This window comes from Dermochelys coriacea, chromosome 1 (genome assembly GCF_009764565.3).
Source record: "Dermochelys coriacea isolate rDerCor1 chromosome 1, rDerCor1.pri.v4, whole genome shotgun sequence".
Taxonomy (NCBI): Eukaryota; Metazoa; Chordata; order Testudines; family Dermochelyidae; genus Dermochelys; species Dermochelys coriacea.
Window position 1 is genome coordinate 271,719,169 of NC_050068.2, and position 16,567 is coordinate 271,735,735.

At 41.9% G+C, this 16,567-nt stretch overlaps 1 long non-coding RNA gene across 2 annotated transcripts in view; it reads left to right on the forward strand.

The window, feature by feature from the left end:
• Positions 1 to 3,050: 3,050 nt before the first annotated feature.
• Positions 3,051 to 16,567, forward strand: part of LOC119849730 — a 62,276-nt gene continuing 48,759 nt past the window's right edge. For both annotated transcript variants that reach the window (XR_006274260.1, XR_006274256.1), the window contains exons 1-2: positions 3,051 to 3,283; positions 9,482 to 9,659. This is a non-coding gene — a long non-coding RNA (uncharacterized LOC119849730). The remainder of the gene's footprint in view (positions 3,284 to 9,481; positions 9,660 to 16,567) is intronic.

Sequence of the window (16,567 nt, forward strand, 5' to 3'; positions counted from 1 at the left end):
CTCTATGCCAGGGGAATCTCTAGCTGCCTCATTAGGGCAGCTTTCTGGCTGCTTTGCTCTGCCTGAATAGTGTAAAGCAGCCAGATGAGGGGCCAGGGATCTGGCCCATTGTCCCTGCCCCAATAGGCTTACAATGTAATTTTAGACAAGATGCAAAATAGAAGAAATAAATGATGGGCAGATGAGGGGAAGTGAGTACAAGGATGATTTGTTTATTTGTTTATGTATTATGCATCTTCATTTAGATTAAATACAGATAGAGTAGAGTAGTTTATGTCACTTGTGGTTGATGTAGAATAGTGGTTTTCAACCCTTTTTCATTTGAGGACCCCTAAAAAATTTAAAATGCAGGGGCGGACCCCTTTGAAAATCTTAGATATAGTCTGTGGACCTCCAGGGGGTTGAAAACCACAGTCCTATGATAACGACAACCTTTCGTGGACCCATTAGATATAGTCTGCGGGCACCCAGGGGTCCGCGGACCACAAGTTGAAAACTATTGATATAGAACATGTCATGGGCCTGAGCCACCTCACACTGAATTCAACCAATTGACTTCCACTTCAGTGGAAGTAGAATCAGGTCCTCTATGTCCCCCCCCGCCAAAATAATACAGTGCATGAACAGATCTGATTCACTAAGTACCTGTATAATTTAAACATAGGCATACCTGATTCAAATCCCACTGAAATCAGCGAGGTTCTCTCTATTGGCTCTAATGGGTGCTGAGTCCAGGTTTTTGTGAATAGATACTGTAGAATACTAGCCATTGTGGCAACAAATGGCTTCATTTTACTGAATCCCAGGCTCTTTGTTTCTTTTGATAAACAGCTTATTTTCACATGCCACCGAGGGTGCCAGTACCTGACAATGGTACAACTTAAGTAAGATAAATGGGGACAATTAAATATTTGATTGACTGCAAACATGAGAGCATCTTTTTAGTTTAATCTCCTGCCTAGAAACATATTAAACCGAGTAGGGTTGGCAAATGAACAATTCACAGAGCCAGTGTGCCCTCCCCCACTCCCTTCGCCTTCTCTGATGATACAAGCCAATAGGCCACTGGTGCCTAGATATAGTAGGAGAAAGGGAGAGACAAAAACATCTAAAACAGTATGTATTTTTAATGCTGTTTAGTTGTAAATTATTCTTTTGTTTACCTTTACCTGGACTAAAAAGGTTCTGTCAAAGGAGTGAATGACAGGACAATTTTCAAGAACCTTCCCAAGAGTCCCCCCTCCGCCCACATGAATGGAGAGCCTGACAGCTGTTTTAGGAAATACTGTCACTCAAGATTTAAATACTTGTACATAATCTGGAATGGAGCGGTGAATCCAAGCTTTTCACTGGTCAAGTAGCAGGTGGGGAATTTAAGCTTTTATAATAGGACCACAGGCTCTGCTCTCACAGGAATTTTCTTTTACTGTCTGTTGACTTATTATAAGATCTGAAATAAAGACTGTGGGATTAAAAAGGGGGACGATACAATCTGAAGGTCAGACTAGTGGAGATGGAAAGAAAAGTGGGTCTACTCAGCTGCAGCAGCCGTACCAGCTAGCAGAGAGTTCTGGATAGCCTTGTTTTAAAGTCTGCAGTGAGGAAGAAAAACATTTAAGCTGTTAGAGCACCAAGAGGCGCAAGCAGAGCAGAAGAAACAATAAAGTTCATTAGGGAATTTTTTAAATGGGTCTTTAAAAAAATTCTCTGTCCCTATTTTTTTTATAATGGACAATTTCATGCAATTTTAAAAACTTAAACTTGACTTCTAACATCTCATTAGATTCAACTATGTTCTATGACCTACCATGTCACCTGATTCTTAGATGAGATAGGGCAGGTCCTCAGCTTGTGTAGCTATATTGAAATCAAATGGCATTACACTTATTTACCCAGCTGAGTATCTAATACAAATCTAAATCTAGTGAAAATATCTCAATAGCCGCATAAGAGAAATCATGATTTAGAAATCATAGCAGTAACTACACATGAAAGAGTATATTGAGTATGTAGTTTTATACATTTTATATGCTTGGTATATTCCAGATGCCTCAGAATAATAGCTCACTGACAGCTCAGAAATGTCAGCCTTGATCTAATATAATAGTACTTAACAGTCTTGGGATTAAAGGAAAAGAACACATTAGCTTGCTTCTGCTTAGTTGGCCATCTCCTCTGTTTGCATTCACTGTGACAACAACCTTCAGGTGAAGGTATGTTTACATGTCAAAGCTAATGAAACTTGATTCCAATAGAGCTGCCCTTCATCCTTGCTCTTTCAACATCATCACACTGGTTGTAGCTAGAATTAAATTGGGCTTTGCCTGTGTTTCAGACATGTTGGTGATGAACTAGCTTTTACACAAAACAAACCTTCATTCACTGAGAACAGGTGCAAAATGTTATTTTGTGTCAACAGTGGGGAGAGCAGTAACCCTTTCATAGCTTCACTTACTTAGCTCTAGGCACTTTCTGCAATGCAAGTCATGAGGAAAAGAGTCTGCAGATTAAAAAAACTGTTTTCAAGCAACTCTGCAATCTACTTCCTCCTAGTCACACTATGAAACTTCTTTTATTTTAGATTAATATTGCTAATCTGCTTTTGTGGCTTGAGTGATCAAGTAGCTAGATCAAGTAGCTAGTAGATCAATTATCATAATAATTCCTGATCTCCCACTGAGTAGACTATATTATATATTTTTGTAATTTTCCTCGGAAATTCTTCTAATGATTACTGCTGCCTTGCAGAGGAACTGCAGGTACCTCCTTGCACCTGCTGCAGACGCTATCCCGTGTTCAGGAGAGGGGAGGGCTATCCATGGGGAAGCACACAACCCAATTGGCCACACCCTGTCAGGGCTATAGAATGCATTAGCTTCTCCTCCCTCCTACCTTCTTCCCCTCGTACTCATGATATGCTAATGACAGAACCCCAACCCAATAAAGCATGTGCTTAAAGTTAAGTACATGAGTACTCCCACTGAATTCAAATAAAGATATATGCTGAAATTTTCTAAAGGAACCTGGGAGAGAGCAGAGGGAGTGAGGGAGCTGCTGGCAGGAGATTTGAAGTTTGGAGCAGGCTTGCTAAATGAGCCAATCAGAGACACCTGGCACTGGGAGGGAACCCCCAGGGTTGTTGGTTCCATGTGAGAGCTGAAGCAAGCCTGTGGGAAGTCTGCAAGAGAATCAGCTCTGAGCAGGGTAGTCACAAGCTGAACCTTAGGGTGGGTCACTGTCTAAGAACTGATAAAAGGACTCTTTGGCTCACCTAGGTTCTGAGGTAAGAACCAGGCCCTGGGACAGATTTTGGAGTCTTTGAGTTTTACCTTTGAGTTTATTTTGTCTGTCTAAACCTAGACCCCCAATAAGGGGGTGATTGGATGAGCAAGTGTGTAGAGTCTGTGTAAAAAGCAGAATGAAGAGCAGGATAGTGAAGAGGCATCCTGGCCATGAGGAGGAGCATGGGGAGCAGCTAACTCATTTACTTCTGATACCTGATCAGGGATGTAATCAGCAGTTTGAGGGCTTTTGTGTGAGGGCTGCTGAGTAATCCAATGATAGTGTTCCCTACTGAGGGTCTCCCAGGGTCTACCCTAAACAAATTGACTAACTCCAATCACCCTGAATGTACCTCAAAACATTTGAGTGGGTTGTGGCTGCCACTGATTGGGAGCGGAGTTTCTGGGCCACCTAGTTTGCCCCTTATCTAACCTGAGAGGTCCATGCTGCTTACTGGGCCCTAAGGGCAAAGAAAGCCCAGTCCTATTCCACTCTGAAGGCTGTTATATTGGTTTGACTTGGATTTTCCCCAGAGGTCTATTGGAGGAAGTTTCATGAGGAACTATTCCCAAAAGAGGGTTACCCACTGGTCACCACCCAATGATTCTATGATTTGGCCATTCATTGGCTGACCCTGGAAAGCAAGAATGTGGGCAACCTTAGCGAGAACATTGTTCTGGAACAGTGTTTTAAAATTTTCCCTGGAGTACTACAAGCGTGGGCCTGTGGGTTCTGCCCAATATCTGTCTTAGAGGCCATAGACGTGGTGGAGAGGTTTTTGGAGGCAGAGGCCTTGAGCGTTGGGAGGGTCTTCCTGGTAATTTCAAGAATGTTGGAGCTGGGCCAAGTCTTGGTGCCCCTGAAACAAGGAGGTGCCTGCAGTACAGCCTACTTGAGGGACAGAACCCCTACCTTCCTGGAGATCTTCAGGGGTTGGTGCTCTGAGGCACCAGGCCCAAAGGGGTCTTTGTTGACCATTCAAAAGGGCTTAATCATATGTTATCATTGTGGGCAGTCAGACTATATGCCATGAAAGTGTGCCATGATGAAGTGACACCTGAGATAATTGCACTCCATCCAACAGGGTAAGAACTCAAACCTGCTAATGCGGGAAGCCATGTGACCCTTCCTGGTTCTCTCAAGATAGGACTAGGTAGAGGGGATAGTGCATTCTAGGATTAACAAAAATAAATCTGCAACTAGAGTTTTTGATTTCAAAAGGGCTGACTTTCAAAAATTAAGGAAATTAGTTAGGGAAGTGGATTGGACTGAAGAACTTATGGATCTAAAGGTAGAGGAGGCCTGGGATTACTTTAAATCAAAGCTGCAGAAACTATCAGAAGCCTGTATCCCAAGAAAGGGGAAAAATTCATAGGAAGGAGTTGTAGACCAAGCTGGATGAGCAAGCATCTTAGAGACGTGATTAAGAAGAAGCAGAAAGCATACAGGGAGTGGAAGATGGGAGGGATCAGCAAGGAAAGCTACCTAATTGAGGTCAGAACATGTAGGGATCAAGTGAGACAGGCTAAAAGTCGAGTAGAGTTGGACCTTGCAAAGGGAATTAAAACCAATAGTAAAAGGTTCTATAGCCATATAAAAAGAAAACTAAGAAAGAAGTGGGGCCACTAAATACTGAGGATGGAGTGGAGGTTAAAGATAATCTAGGCATGGCCCAATATCTAAACAAATACTTTGCCTCAGTCTTTAATAAGGCTAAAGAGGATCTTAGGGATAATGTAGCATGACAAATGAGAATGAGGATGTGGAGATAGATATTACCATATCTGAGGTAGAAGCGAAACTCCAACAGCTTAATGGGACTAAATCGGGGGGCCCAGATAATCTTCATCCAAGAATATTAAAGGAATTGGCACCCGAAATTGCAAGCCCATTAGCAAGAATTTTTAATGAATCTGTAAACTCGGGGGTTGTACTGTATGATTGGAGAATTGCTAACATAGTTCGTATTCTTAAGAAAGGGGGAAAAAAGTGATCCGGGTAACTACAGGCCTGTTAGTTTGACATCTGTAGTATGCAAGGTCTTGAAAAAATTCTTGAAGGAGAAAGTAGATAAGGACATTGAAGTCAATGGTAAATGGGACAAAATACAACATGGTTTTACAAAAGGTAGATCGTGCCAAACCAACCTGATCTCCTTCTTTTGAGAAAATAATAGATTTTTTTTAGACAAAGGAAACACAGTGGATCTAATTTAACTAGATTTCAGTAAGGTGTTTGATACCGTGCCACGTGGGGAATTATTAGTTAAATTGGAAAAGATGGGGATCAATATGAAAACTGAAAAGTGGATAAGGAATTGGTTAAAAGGGAGACAACGGGTCCTACTGAAAGGTGAACTGTCAGGCTGGAGGGAGGTTACCAGTGGAGTTCCTCAAGGATGGGTTTTGGGACCAATCTTATTTAATCTTTTTATTACTGACCTCAGCACAAAAGTGGGAGTATGCTAATAAAGTTTGCGGATGATACAAAGTTGGGAGGTATTGCCAGTTTAGAGAAGGATCGGGATATCATACAGGAGGATCTGGATGACCTTGTAAACTGGAGTAATAGGATGAAATTTAATAGTGAGAAGTGTAAGGTTATGCATTTAGGGATTAATAACAAGAATTTTAGTTATAAGCTGGGGATGCATCAATTTAGAAGTAATGGAGAAGGACCTTGGAACATGCATCCGATGAAGTGAGCTGTAGCTCACGAAAGCTTATGCTCAAATAAATTTGTTAGTCTCTAAGGTGCCACAAGTACTCCTTTTCTTTTTGGTTGACCAGAGGATAACTATGAGCTGCCAATGTGATATGGCTGTGAAAAAAGCTAATGCGGTCTTGGGATGCATCAGGAGAAGTATTTCCAGTAGGGATAAGGAGGTTTTAGTACTGTTATACAAGGCACTGGTGAGACCTAACCTGGAATACTGTGTGCAATTCTGGTCTCCCACGTTTAAGAAGGATGAATTCAAACTGGAACAGGTACAGAGAAGGGCTACTAGGATGATCCGAGGAATGGAAAACCTCATGAAAGGAGACTCAAGGAGCTTGGCTTGTTTAGCCTAACTAAAAGAAGGTTGAGGGGAGATATGATAGCTCTCTATAAATATATCAGAGGGATAAATACCAGAGAAGAAGAGGAATTATTTAAGATCAGTACCAATGTGGACACAAGAACAAATGGATATAAACTGACCACCAGGAAGTTTAGACTTGAAATTAGACGAAGGTTTCTAACCATCAGAGGAGTGAAGTTTTGGAATAGCCTTCCAAGGGAAGCAGTGGGGGCAAAAGATCTATCTGGCTTTAAGATTAAACTCGATAAGTTTATGGAGGAGATAGTATGATGGGATAACACATGATTTTGGTAATTAATTGATCTTTAAATATTCATGGTAAATAGGCCTAATGGCCTGTGATGGGATTTTAGATGGGGTGGGATCTGAGTTACCCAGGAAAGAATTTTCTGTGCTATCTGGCTAGTGAATCTTGCCCATATGCTCAGGGTTTAGCTGATTGCCATATTTGGGGTTGGGAAGGAATTTTCCTCCAGGGCAGATTGGAAGAGGCCCTGGAGGTTTTTTGCCTTCCTCTGTAGCATGGGGCACGGTTCACTTGCTGGAGGATTCTCTGCTCCTGGAAGTCTTTAAACCATGATTTTGAGGGCTTCAATAGCTCAGACATAGGTCAGAGGTTTTTTGCAGGAGTGGGTGGGTGAGATTCTGTGGCCTGAGTTGTGCAGGAGATCAGACTAGATGATCATAATGGTTCCTTCTGACCTTAGTATCTATGAATATTACCTCACCCTCCTTGATGCTATGGATGATACCTTTGATCTTATTACTGCTCAGCACGAGGATCAGACCTTCAGAGTTTCAGCCAGGTAGCCATGATCAATGGGGAAACCACCTTGGGGAAACTCCCCCCAATGACTTCCCCATTTTGAGTTATGCAACAAAAATTCTATACTGGGTGGAGAAACAACCTCACACGGAAGAGCCAGATTCCCAAACTGACTCAGTGAGAACTGTTGAGACTAGCACCCTAGGTCCCAATGTCTGGACATCTGGGTAAGGCAAAGACACTTGAAAGACTATTGGCCTAATTTTTTTTTGGCTGGGTGTATTTTGGGAAGTAGCAGACTTTTGTCTCCCCTTATGGGCTACCTTCTGGCAGTCCAGACAGGAATGAGGCTGGTGTCCCTTAATTCTCCCTCCTCCTCTTAACAACCCTGTCAGAAACAGTACAGATTGCCATTGTAGGCCTCCTAGAGAAATGCTCCAGCCACAAACTTACCCAGAGACCATTCCCTTGTGGAACACATTTGTTTGTACCCTTGTGCAGAAGCTACTGCAGATCTTTTCCAGGGTAGGCATCCCCTCAGAAATGATCACTGATCAGGGGACAAACTTTATATTCCAAGTGCTTCAACAGATCTGGTCCCCCTTAGAGGTATGGTCACTCTGGACCTCGGTCGATCATCCTCAGACCAATGGCTTAGTTGAACAGTTTAATAAACCCCTTAAATCTATGCTGAGAGGTTTTTTTTGTTTTGTGTTTTCTTGGGATACAAGCCAGAAACTGGGATTAATTGCTGCTGTACCATTCATTTGAAGTATAAGAGATACTGCTGCTATCTACTGGCTTCTCCCCTTTCAAACTTTTCTATGGGAGACAACCCAAGGGTATTTAAGATCTAGTCAAGGAGTCATGAGGAAACCCAGTCTACCTGCTCATCAACTGTCCTCCATTATGTTTCGCAAATGGGGGAGATGCTGGAGTGCCTCAGTCACTTTGAGTGGGCCAAACTAATCTGGTCGATTGAGGTTTACTACCCAGACTGTTAGATCTGCTTTGCTCATCATCATGTGAATCTGCTAAAGCCCTGGAGGACCCAGGAAAACCTCTTCTTCCATCCATCCATTCTGAAGAAGGAGATGAGGATTTTGGACCTCAGCTTCCAGAACCTGTTGAGATAGCGGTTAAAGTGCTCCCCCTTGAGGTTGAGAAAGGGCAATTAGAGACTCTGGTGTGAGTGTAGCAGGATGTATCTTCCCCATTTCCTGGACAAACCTATAGTAACCCATCGGATTCATATACAACCTGGCACCCAATCCAGTCAAAAGTTCTATCCAATCTCAAAGGGATTTAAGACCCAGTTAATACAGGAAGTCCAGGAGACAATAAAGTTAGTTGTAGCTGAGGAACTGAGAAATCCCTGGTGTAGTCTGATGGTCCTTATCCCCACACAAGATGGGATCATGTGATTCTGCATTGACTTCTGCCAAACCACTGTGAACTCTGATTTCGATGCAGGTCCAATGCCCCAAGCTAATGACCTCCTTGATTGGCTTAGCCAAGCCCAATACATCTCTTTGTTAGACTTAACTAAAGGCTATTGTCAGACCCTGCTCTCCCCTGATTCCCATGCCAAGACAACCTTCTCAACACCTGTAGGCCTTTTTCAGTTTAATATGTCCTTTCAGAGACTAATGGACCAAGTGCTGCAGCCACATCAATCCTATGTGGCAGACCACCGGTATGATATGGTGGTCTACAGTCTGAATTGGCTGACCCATCTCGGGGACTTAGTCACAGTCTTTCAGTCCCTATGGGATGCCAGTGTAACTGCAGCCCTAAAGGAATGCAAATTAGGGAAGCAGGAGACCACATATTTATGGTATCTGGTGGGGAATGGTAAAGGGTATGATAGGAGACTTGTATGGTTTGCCTCTCTAGCAGCTCCCCTTATGGATCTCATTTTAAAACAAAACAGGTCCTCTGCAGGTCACTTGGTCTCCCTAGTGTGATGGGAAGGGGGAGAGGTGTTCCAAGAAATTAAATGGTTTCTCTGTAACAAACCTGTACCATGTAGCCCTGAATTCTGTCAAGAATTTATTTCCCACACCGAGACTTCACTCTGAGTCCAGGGAGCAGCAAAGTTCCATGATCAGGAACATCCTATTCTGTAGACAAGTGAGAAATTCCTGGACTATAAAACCCATTGCTCCTTTTCAAGGACTGAATATCTAACAATACAGTGGGTGGCGAAAGCCCTGCACTATTATTTGTTTGGGACTCCCTTTCTTCTTGTCATTATCACACAGTGCTCTGTTGGTTCCAGATGATGAAAAATTCAAATGCTTTGGTTACCTGTTGGTACCTCTCCTTGCAGCCCTTTTGTTTTTGTATAGAGTCTCCCAGCAAAAATCACCAGAATATGGATTTTCTGTCCAGGAAAGATGAAGATGGTGAGTCAAGCAGTTGGTGCCCCGACATTCCCGCTCAAATTTAAAGCAAGGGAGTGAGGGAGCTGCCTACAGGAGACCTGAAGCTTGAGCAGACCTGCTAAACCAGAGACACATGGCGTGGGTAGGGAACCTCAAGCACCTGTTCCTCATATGAGAGCTGAAGCAGTTCTTGGGGTGCAGGTTGACTTGGTGAATTCTGTAAGGGGGTAAGCTCTGAGCAGGGTGTCATCCTAAGAACTGATAAAAGGACTCTGTGAAGGAACCCTTTAGTTCACTCAGACTCTGAGTTAGGAGCCAGGCCCTGGGACAGATTTTTTTGGGCCTTTGAGTTTTAGTTTTGAGTTTATTTTGTCTGAATAAATCCAGACCCCAATAAGGGTGGTGACTGGATAAGCAAGCATGTAGAGTCTGGATAAAAAGTTCTGGGAGAGGGAGAATAGAGTGCACAGCCCTGCTAGTCACAAGGGAGTGCATAGAATCATAGGACTGGAAGGGACCTTGAGAGGTCATCTAGTCAGCCCCCTGCATGCAAAGCAGGACTAAGTATTATCTAGACCATTCCTGACAGGTATTTGTCTAACCTACTCTTAAAAATCTCCAATTATGGAGATTCCACAATCTCCTTAGGCAATTTATTCTAGTGCTTAACTACCCTGATAGTTAGGAATTTTTTTCCTCATGTCCAGCCTAAACTGCACTTGCTGTAATTTTAAGCCCATTGCTTCTTGTCCTATCCTCAGAGGTTAAGAAGAACAATTTTTCTCCCTCCTCCTTGTAACAACCTTTTATGTACTTGAAAACTCTTATCATGTTCCACTCTCAGTCTTCTCTTTTTCAGACTAAACAAATCCTTTTTTTTTTTTTTTTTTTCAATCTTCCCTCATAGGTCATATATTCTAGACCTCTAATAATTTTTGTTGCTCTTCTCTGGACTTTCTCCAGTTTGTCCACATCTTTCCTGAAATGTGGTGCCCAGAACTGGACACATTACTCCAGCTGAGGCCTAATCAGCAAAGTAGAGCAAAGAATTATTTCTTGTGTCTTGTTTACAACAGTCCTGCTAATACATCCCATAATGATGTTCGCTGCGCTTTTTTTTTTTTTCTTCATGCGACAGTGTTATACTGACTCATATTTAGCTTGTGGTCCATTATGACCTCTGGATCCTTTTCCGCCGTATTCCTTCCTAGGCAATCATTTCCCATTTTGTATGTGAGCAACTGATTGTTCCTTCCCAAATGGAGTACTTTGCATTTGTCCTTGCTGAATTTCATCCAATTTACTTCAGACCATTTCTCCAGTTTGTCCAGATCATTTTGAATTTTAATCCTATCCTCCAAAGCACCTGCAACCCTGCCCATCTTGGTATCATCTGCAAACTATAAGTGTACACTGTATGCCATTATCTAACTCATAGATGAAGATATTGAACAGAACCAGACCCAGAACTGATCCTTATGGGACCCCACTAGTTATGCCCTTCCAGCATGACTGAGAACTACTGATAACTAGTTTATGGGAATGGTTTTCCAACCAGTTATGCACCCATCTTATAGTAGGTCAATCTAGGTTGCATTTCCCTAGTTTGTTTATGAGAAGATCATGTGAGACTATCAAAAGTTTTACTAAGATGTACACCTCTACCGCTTCCCCCCTAGCCACAATGCTTGTTACCCTGTCAAAGAAAGCTATCAGGTTGGTTTGACATGATTTGTTCTCGACAAATCCATGCTGACTGTTACTTATCACCTTATTATCTTCTAGATGTTTGCAAATTGATTGCTTAATTAGTTGCTCCATTATCTTTCTGAGTACAGAAGTTAAGCTGACTGGTCTGTAGTTCCCTGGGTTGTCCTTATTTCCCTTTTGATAGATTGGCACTATATTTTCCCTTTTCCAGTCTTCTGGAATCTCTCCCATGACTTTTCAAAGATAACAACTAATGGCTCATATCTCCTCAGTCAGCTCCTTGAGTATTCTAGAATGCATTTCATCAGGCCCTGGTGACTTGAAGACATCTAATTTGTCCAAGTAATTTTTAACTTGTTCTTTTCCTATTTTAGTCTCTTCTGATTCTACCTCATTTTCGCTAGCATTCACTATGTTAGACATTCAATCACCGCCAACCTTCTTGGTGAAAACCGAAATAAGTAAGTCGTTAAGCACCTATGACATTTCCACACTTTCTGTTATTCCCCCTCCCCTCCACGGGGCTACCCTGTCTTTGGTCTTCCTCTTGCTTCTAATGTATTTCTAGAATGTTTTCTTTATGCCTGTAGCTGGTTTGATCTCATTTTGTGCCTTGGCCTTTCTAATTTTGTCCCTACAGACTTGTTTTATTTGTTTATAGTCATCCTTTGTAATTTGACCTAGCTTCCAGTTCTTGTAGGACACTTTTGATTTTTAGATAATTGAAGATCTCCTGGTTAAGCCAGAGTGGTCTCTTGCCATGCTTCCTATCTTTCCTACACAGTGGGGTAGTTTGCTCTTGTGCCCTTAATAATGTATCTTTGAACTGACAACTGTCTTCAACTGTTTTTCCCCTTAGGCTTGCTTCCCATGGGATCTTACCTACCAACTCCCTGAATTGGCTAATGTCTGCCTTCTTGAAATCCATTGTCTTTATTTTGCTGTTCTCCCTCCAACCATTCCTTAGAGTCATGTACTCTACCATTTTATGATCACTTTAATCCAAGTTGCCTTCCACTTTCAAATTCTCAACTAGTTCCTTCCTATTTGTCAAAATCAAATCTAGAACAGTCTCTCCCCTGATAGCTGTCTTCACCTTCTTCTGAAATAAAAAATAGTCTCCAATACATTCCAAGAACTTGTTGGATAATCTGTGCCCTGCTGTTGTTTTCCCAACAGATGTCTGAGTAGCTGAAGTCCCCCATCATCACCAAGTCCTGTGCTTTGGATGATTTTTAGTTGGGGTGTGTGTGTGTTTGTTTTTTGTTTGTTTTTAAAAGCCTCATCCACTTCTTCCTTGTTGGGTGGTCTGTAGTAGACCCTACCATAACATCATCCTTTGGTTTGTTTTTTTTACCGCTTTTATCTTTACCCAGAGACTTTCAACAAGTCTATCTCCTATTTCCATCTCAAGCTGTACCCTTCTATACCAATATTCCAGTCATGCATAATATCCCACTATGTCATAGTTGTTTGTTTACCAGTATTTTGAGTTCTTCCTGCTTGTATTACAGACATCTAAGATGCTGATTTCATTTTCCCCACCCCCAGTTCTGTCTTGTGTCTTCTTTATCCCTGCTATAACAGCCCAGGCTCCTTCCCACCCCTAAATTCTGACCTGTTTTCCAAGTCTCCCTGTTCTTGATTTACCTGTGGGCTTTGGTCACCTGCCCCCTTCTAACTTAGTTTAAAGCCCTCCTCACTAGGTTAGCCAGTCTGTATCCAAATATGCTCTTCCCCTCCTCGATAGGTGGACCCCATCTCTGCTTAGCAGTCCTTCTTCCTGGAACAGCATCCCATGGTCAAGGAAGCCAAAGCTGTCTTGGCAACACCATCTTCGCAGCCAGGCATTCACCTCCAGAATGCATCTGCCTCTGCCTGGGCCCCTACCCTTGACTGGAAGGATCAAAGAGACCACCACCTGAGCTCACAACTCCTTCACCTGTACTCCCAGAGTCCTGTAGTCACTTCTGATCTGCTGAGGGTCATACTCACAGTATCATTTAGTGCCCACATGAATGAGTAGCATGGGATAGTAGTCAGAGGGCCGGATGATCTTTGACAGTCCCTCTGTAATGTCTCATATACGGGCCCCTGGCGGGCAGCATACCTCCCAGGATGCCATGTCCCCCTCAAAAGAGTCACCAACACCACCACTACCCTACGTTTCCTCCTAGGAGTGACGACTGTGATCCTCCCAGCCTTGGGGGTACATGACTTCTCCTCCTCCTCCACCTTTGGGGGTGATTCCTCATTGCCAGGACAGCATATTGGTTTTCCATCACCGTGGTGGGTGGGTTGGGAGTAGGAGTGGAGCATTGCTTGCTGACAGAAGTAACCAGCAGCCAGTGTCCTCCCTGTGACAGAGCCATATCCTCCTCTCCCAGTAGTGTAACAACAGTGGTGTATAGCTGGATAGCTCCCTCAGCCTTGGATGCCTCCATATGAATACACTCAAGGAATTCCTCATGGGCACGGATGCTCCTCAGCCTAGCCACCTCCTCTTGTAGCTCTCCCACCTGCTCCTGAGAGATTCCACCAGCAGGCACAATTCACACTGGATCGTGTCTTTGAGTGGGAAATGCAGGCTACAGTCTCTGCAAGTCCACACCAGGATCTGTGTAGAGGCATCCATGGTTAAGCTGTCTGTCTGGCTACAGGTGGAGGAGATAGGAGCAGCATTTGCATTGGCGATATGACTTATTTGCAATCCCCTGTTCGCTAGCTCCCTTTGGTTGCTTAGCCTCTGACTTAAGGCCTTCTCTCCTAGGTCAGCCCTACCCCACCCATTAATCATACAGGGGGAGGGTGATCAGAAGGCTGATTTGAGGTTGATCAAAGATGATCAATTTGCAGACATAACTAATCACTTATATTTTCTTTGATGAAAGCTGCTTTCTTATTAGATATGATGAAACTTTTCTGCAGTGAATTACATTCCTTACATTTAAGACAATTATAGATGATGTATTACCCTAAATAAGAAGTAAGGTTGAACAATGCAAAAATAGGACAAGTACATTGTAGCTGTGTACAAAAAATATACTATAGTTCAACAACTTACAGAATTTAATAGTGGAGCAAACAGTGAATTATTGGTTCTGAAAGAGCAAAATATTTTTATGAGCGTCTGTCTATAACAATTCTGCTTGATACCTATAAAGCTACAGAATTTCTGCTGAGAGTAGACACTGTAGTATCTTTAAAGTCTGAGGGTCCTTTAAATTGACTGAAAAATCTTATTGAGAGCCATTCCAAGTCCTAAGCAATTGATCATACTACAGAGGTTTAAAATTAATGGACTCCCTCGTAGGCCAAGTGGATTATTGACTACCGTTACTGCTGCAATACCCTTGCTTATGAAATGCTTTTGCTTTAGGGCACAAGACGACAGATACATGTGCTAGTGTGCATATCAGAGTATGAATTAAATGATAGTACAATATGGTGTATGTCTGAGGGTATATCAGCATATGATATAAATAGTGCTGGAAATTTGGGGAATAATACTTGCAACATGGATTTTAAAAAGCATTTGTCTGACAGTTGGAAACCTGGGAACCCTAACAAGTAAGAAATCCTCACATTTTTTTTAACTAGAAATGTCTTGCAAATTATCTTCACAGTCATTAGTCACATTTGGCCAGGCCTTACCCTGACAAAATGCTCCTTAAAGTCCCGGGGAGTTATGCCCAAGTATAGCAATTTAAAGACACTGTGATTTGGCTTTGTGAATCCCATTATTCCAGGGGCCTCAGGGAAAAACTGAGCGTGTACTGAAGCAAATTTGCAGTTCAAACTAAGCGCTTCCAGATTTAGGGCTAAATTCTGTCTTTGGGTTAGAGGATGAGCATACAAATCACATCAGTCAATGGGAGCTGTGCAAGAGTGTGAGGGTGGGGGGGGGAGAAAAATTCATCCCATATAGAACATCGTTTTGACATTTATCTGTATGCTGATTGGTTTAAAAATAACATAAGTATTGAGGTGAGACTAGAATAAACAATAAGGGTGGAATGGACTGGGGTGCAGAAAGCCAAGGTAGGGGCCCAAAGTGCACTCCTCTGGACTCCCTGGGTATCATGAAGATATATTAGCCTTGTGTAGGTAGTATTCGGGATGCACCTAGGTGAGGCTTGGACCCATCGTTCTATAGCTCCAGTGAAATTAATGACTTGTACAGGTGGTGAGGAGGGACTGTATCTGTTGTTCTAGCTTTGTAGTTTTCAACAATTGTTTGTTGTAATGTGCTTTGTGGTGGAGGAAGTTGAAAAACAACCAAAATTTTAACAATAAACAATAGCCAATTTTTAACAGGCAGGATTTCATCAAAGTGTTGGTTTGGTTTTTCAAACTAACTTGCAAGAAACTTTTGATATTTTTACTGTTTTTCAAACAGCTCTAAAAAATATCTGTCAAATTTTAGAGTGCTTTGTCCTTGTAAGAACATCAGAGCCTGGAAGAAGCCTACAAGGTTCTAAATTAACTATTGTAAGAATTTATTTTAACACTGGGAGTTGAATATAAGGGCTTAGATCCTCTGAAGGGCTGAGTATCTCCTGCCATGTTGTCATTTGAAAGCAGGAACATTTTTGAGTGAAAATCAGCACCTTCTACTCAAGATAGGTCCTACTTTCAAATAGACAGGTTGTCTGTGAAATTAGGGCCATTTTCATGAATGTAAGGGAAACGGGAAAACCTCTAAAATGAATTATAAAGAAATTTTCTTCTGCAAAATATAAGATCCTGCTGAGATGGGTTTCTTGGCCATTCATTCTTTGACAATATAGCAAAAAAGTAGGTATCACTTGTAAAATATTATTCTACATATCTTCATTTTCCATAGCCATCAAACAGTACGTTAATTTGTTTACTCCTAAAAATATTTATATATGCTCAGGCTCACACATGGCTTTTGGCTTTTGTCATGTTTGACCTTTTTCTAGTTTAATACAATCTGTTTGCCAAATTATCTCTTGCTGTCAACAAAGGTTATACGCTAAATGGAAAGACATTAGGGTTAATTGTACTTAAATAATGGTTTACGAGGAAATGCTTAGCATTTAAATTACATTCTTTATACATAACTAAAAAAGTTATTCTACTGGAACTATACAGTCTTGTTAAACAAAGGCTGATTACAAGGATCTAAACTGGGATGAAGGGACCATTTAAATTATTTTCCCAAAAACTACACTTTTTTAGGACTTTATTTTAAAGAGAATTCTCATTGTGCCAGAACAGAAATAAGTAATACAAAGTTTCAAAAGAGCTAGAGTGTAAGAAAAATAAGTGATTAAAGTTATTGGAAGCCAGTAATGTAAAGGGGAGTAATAGTGT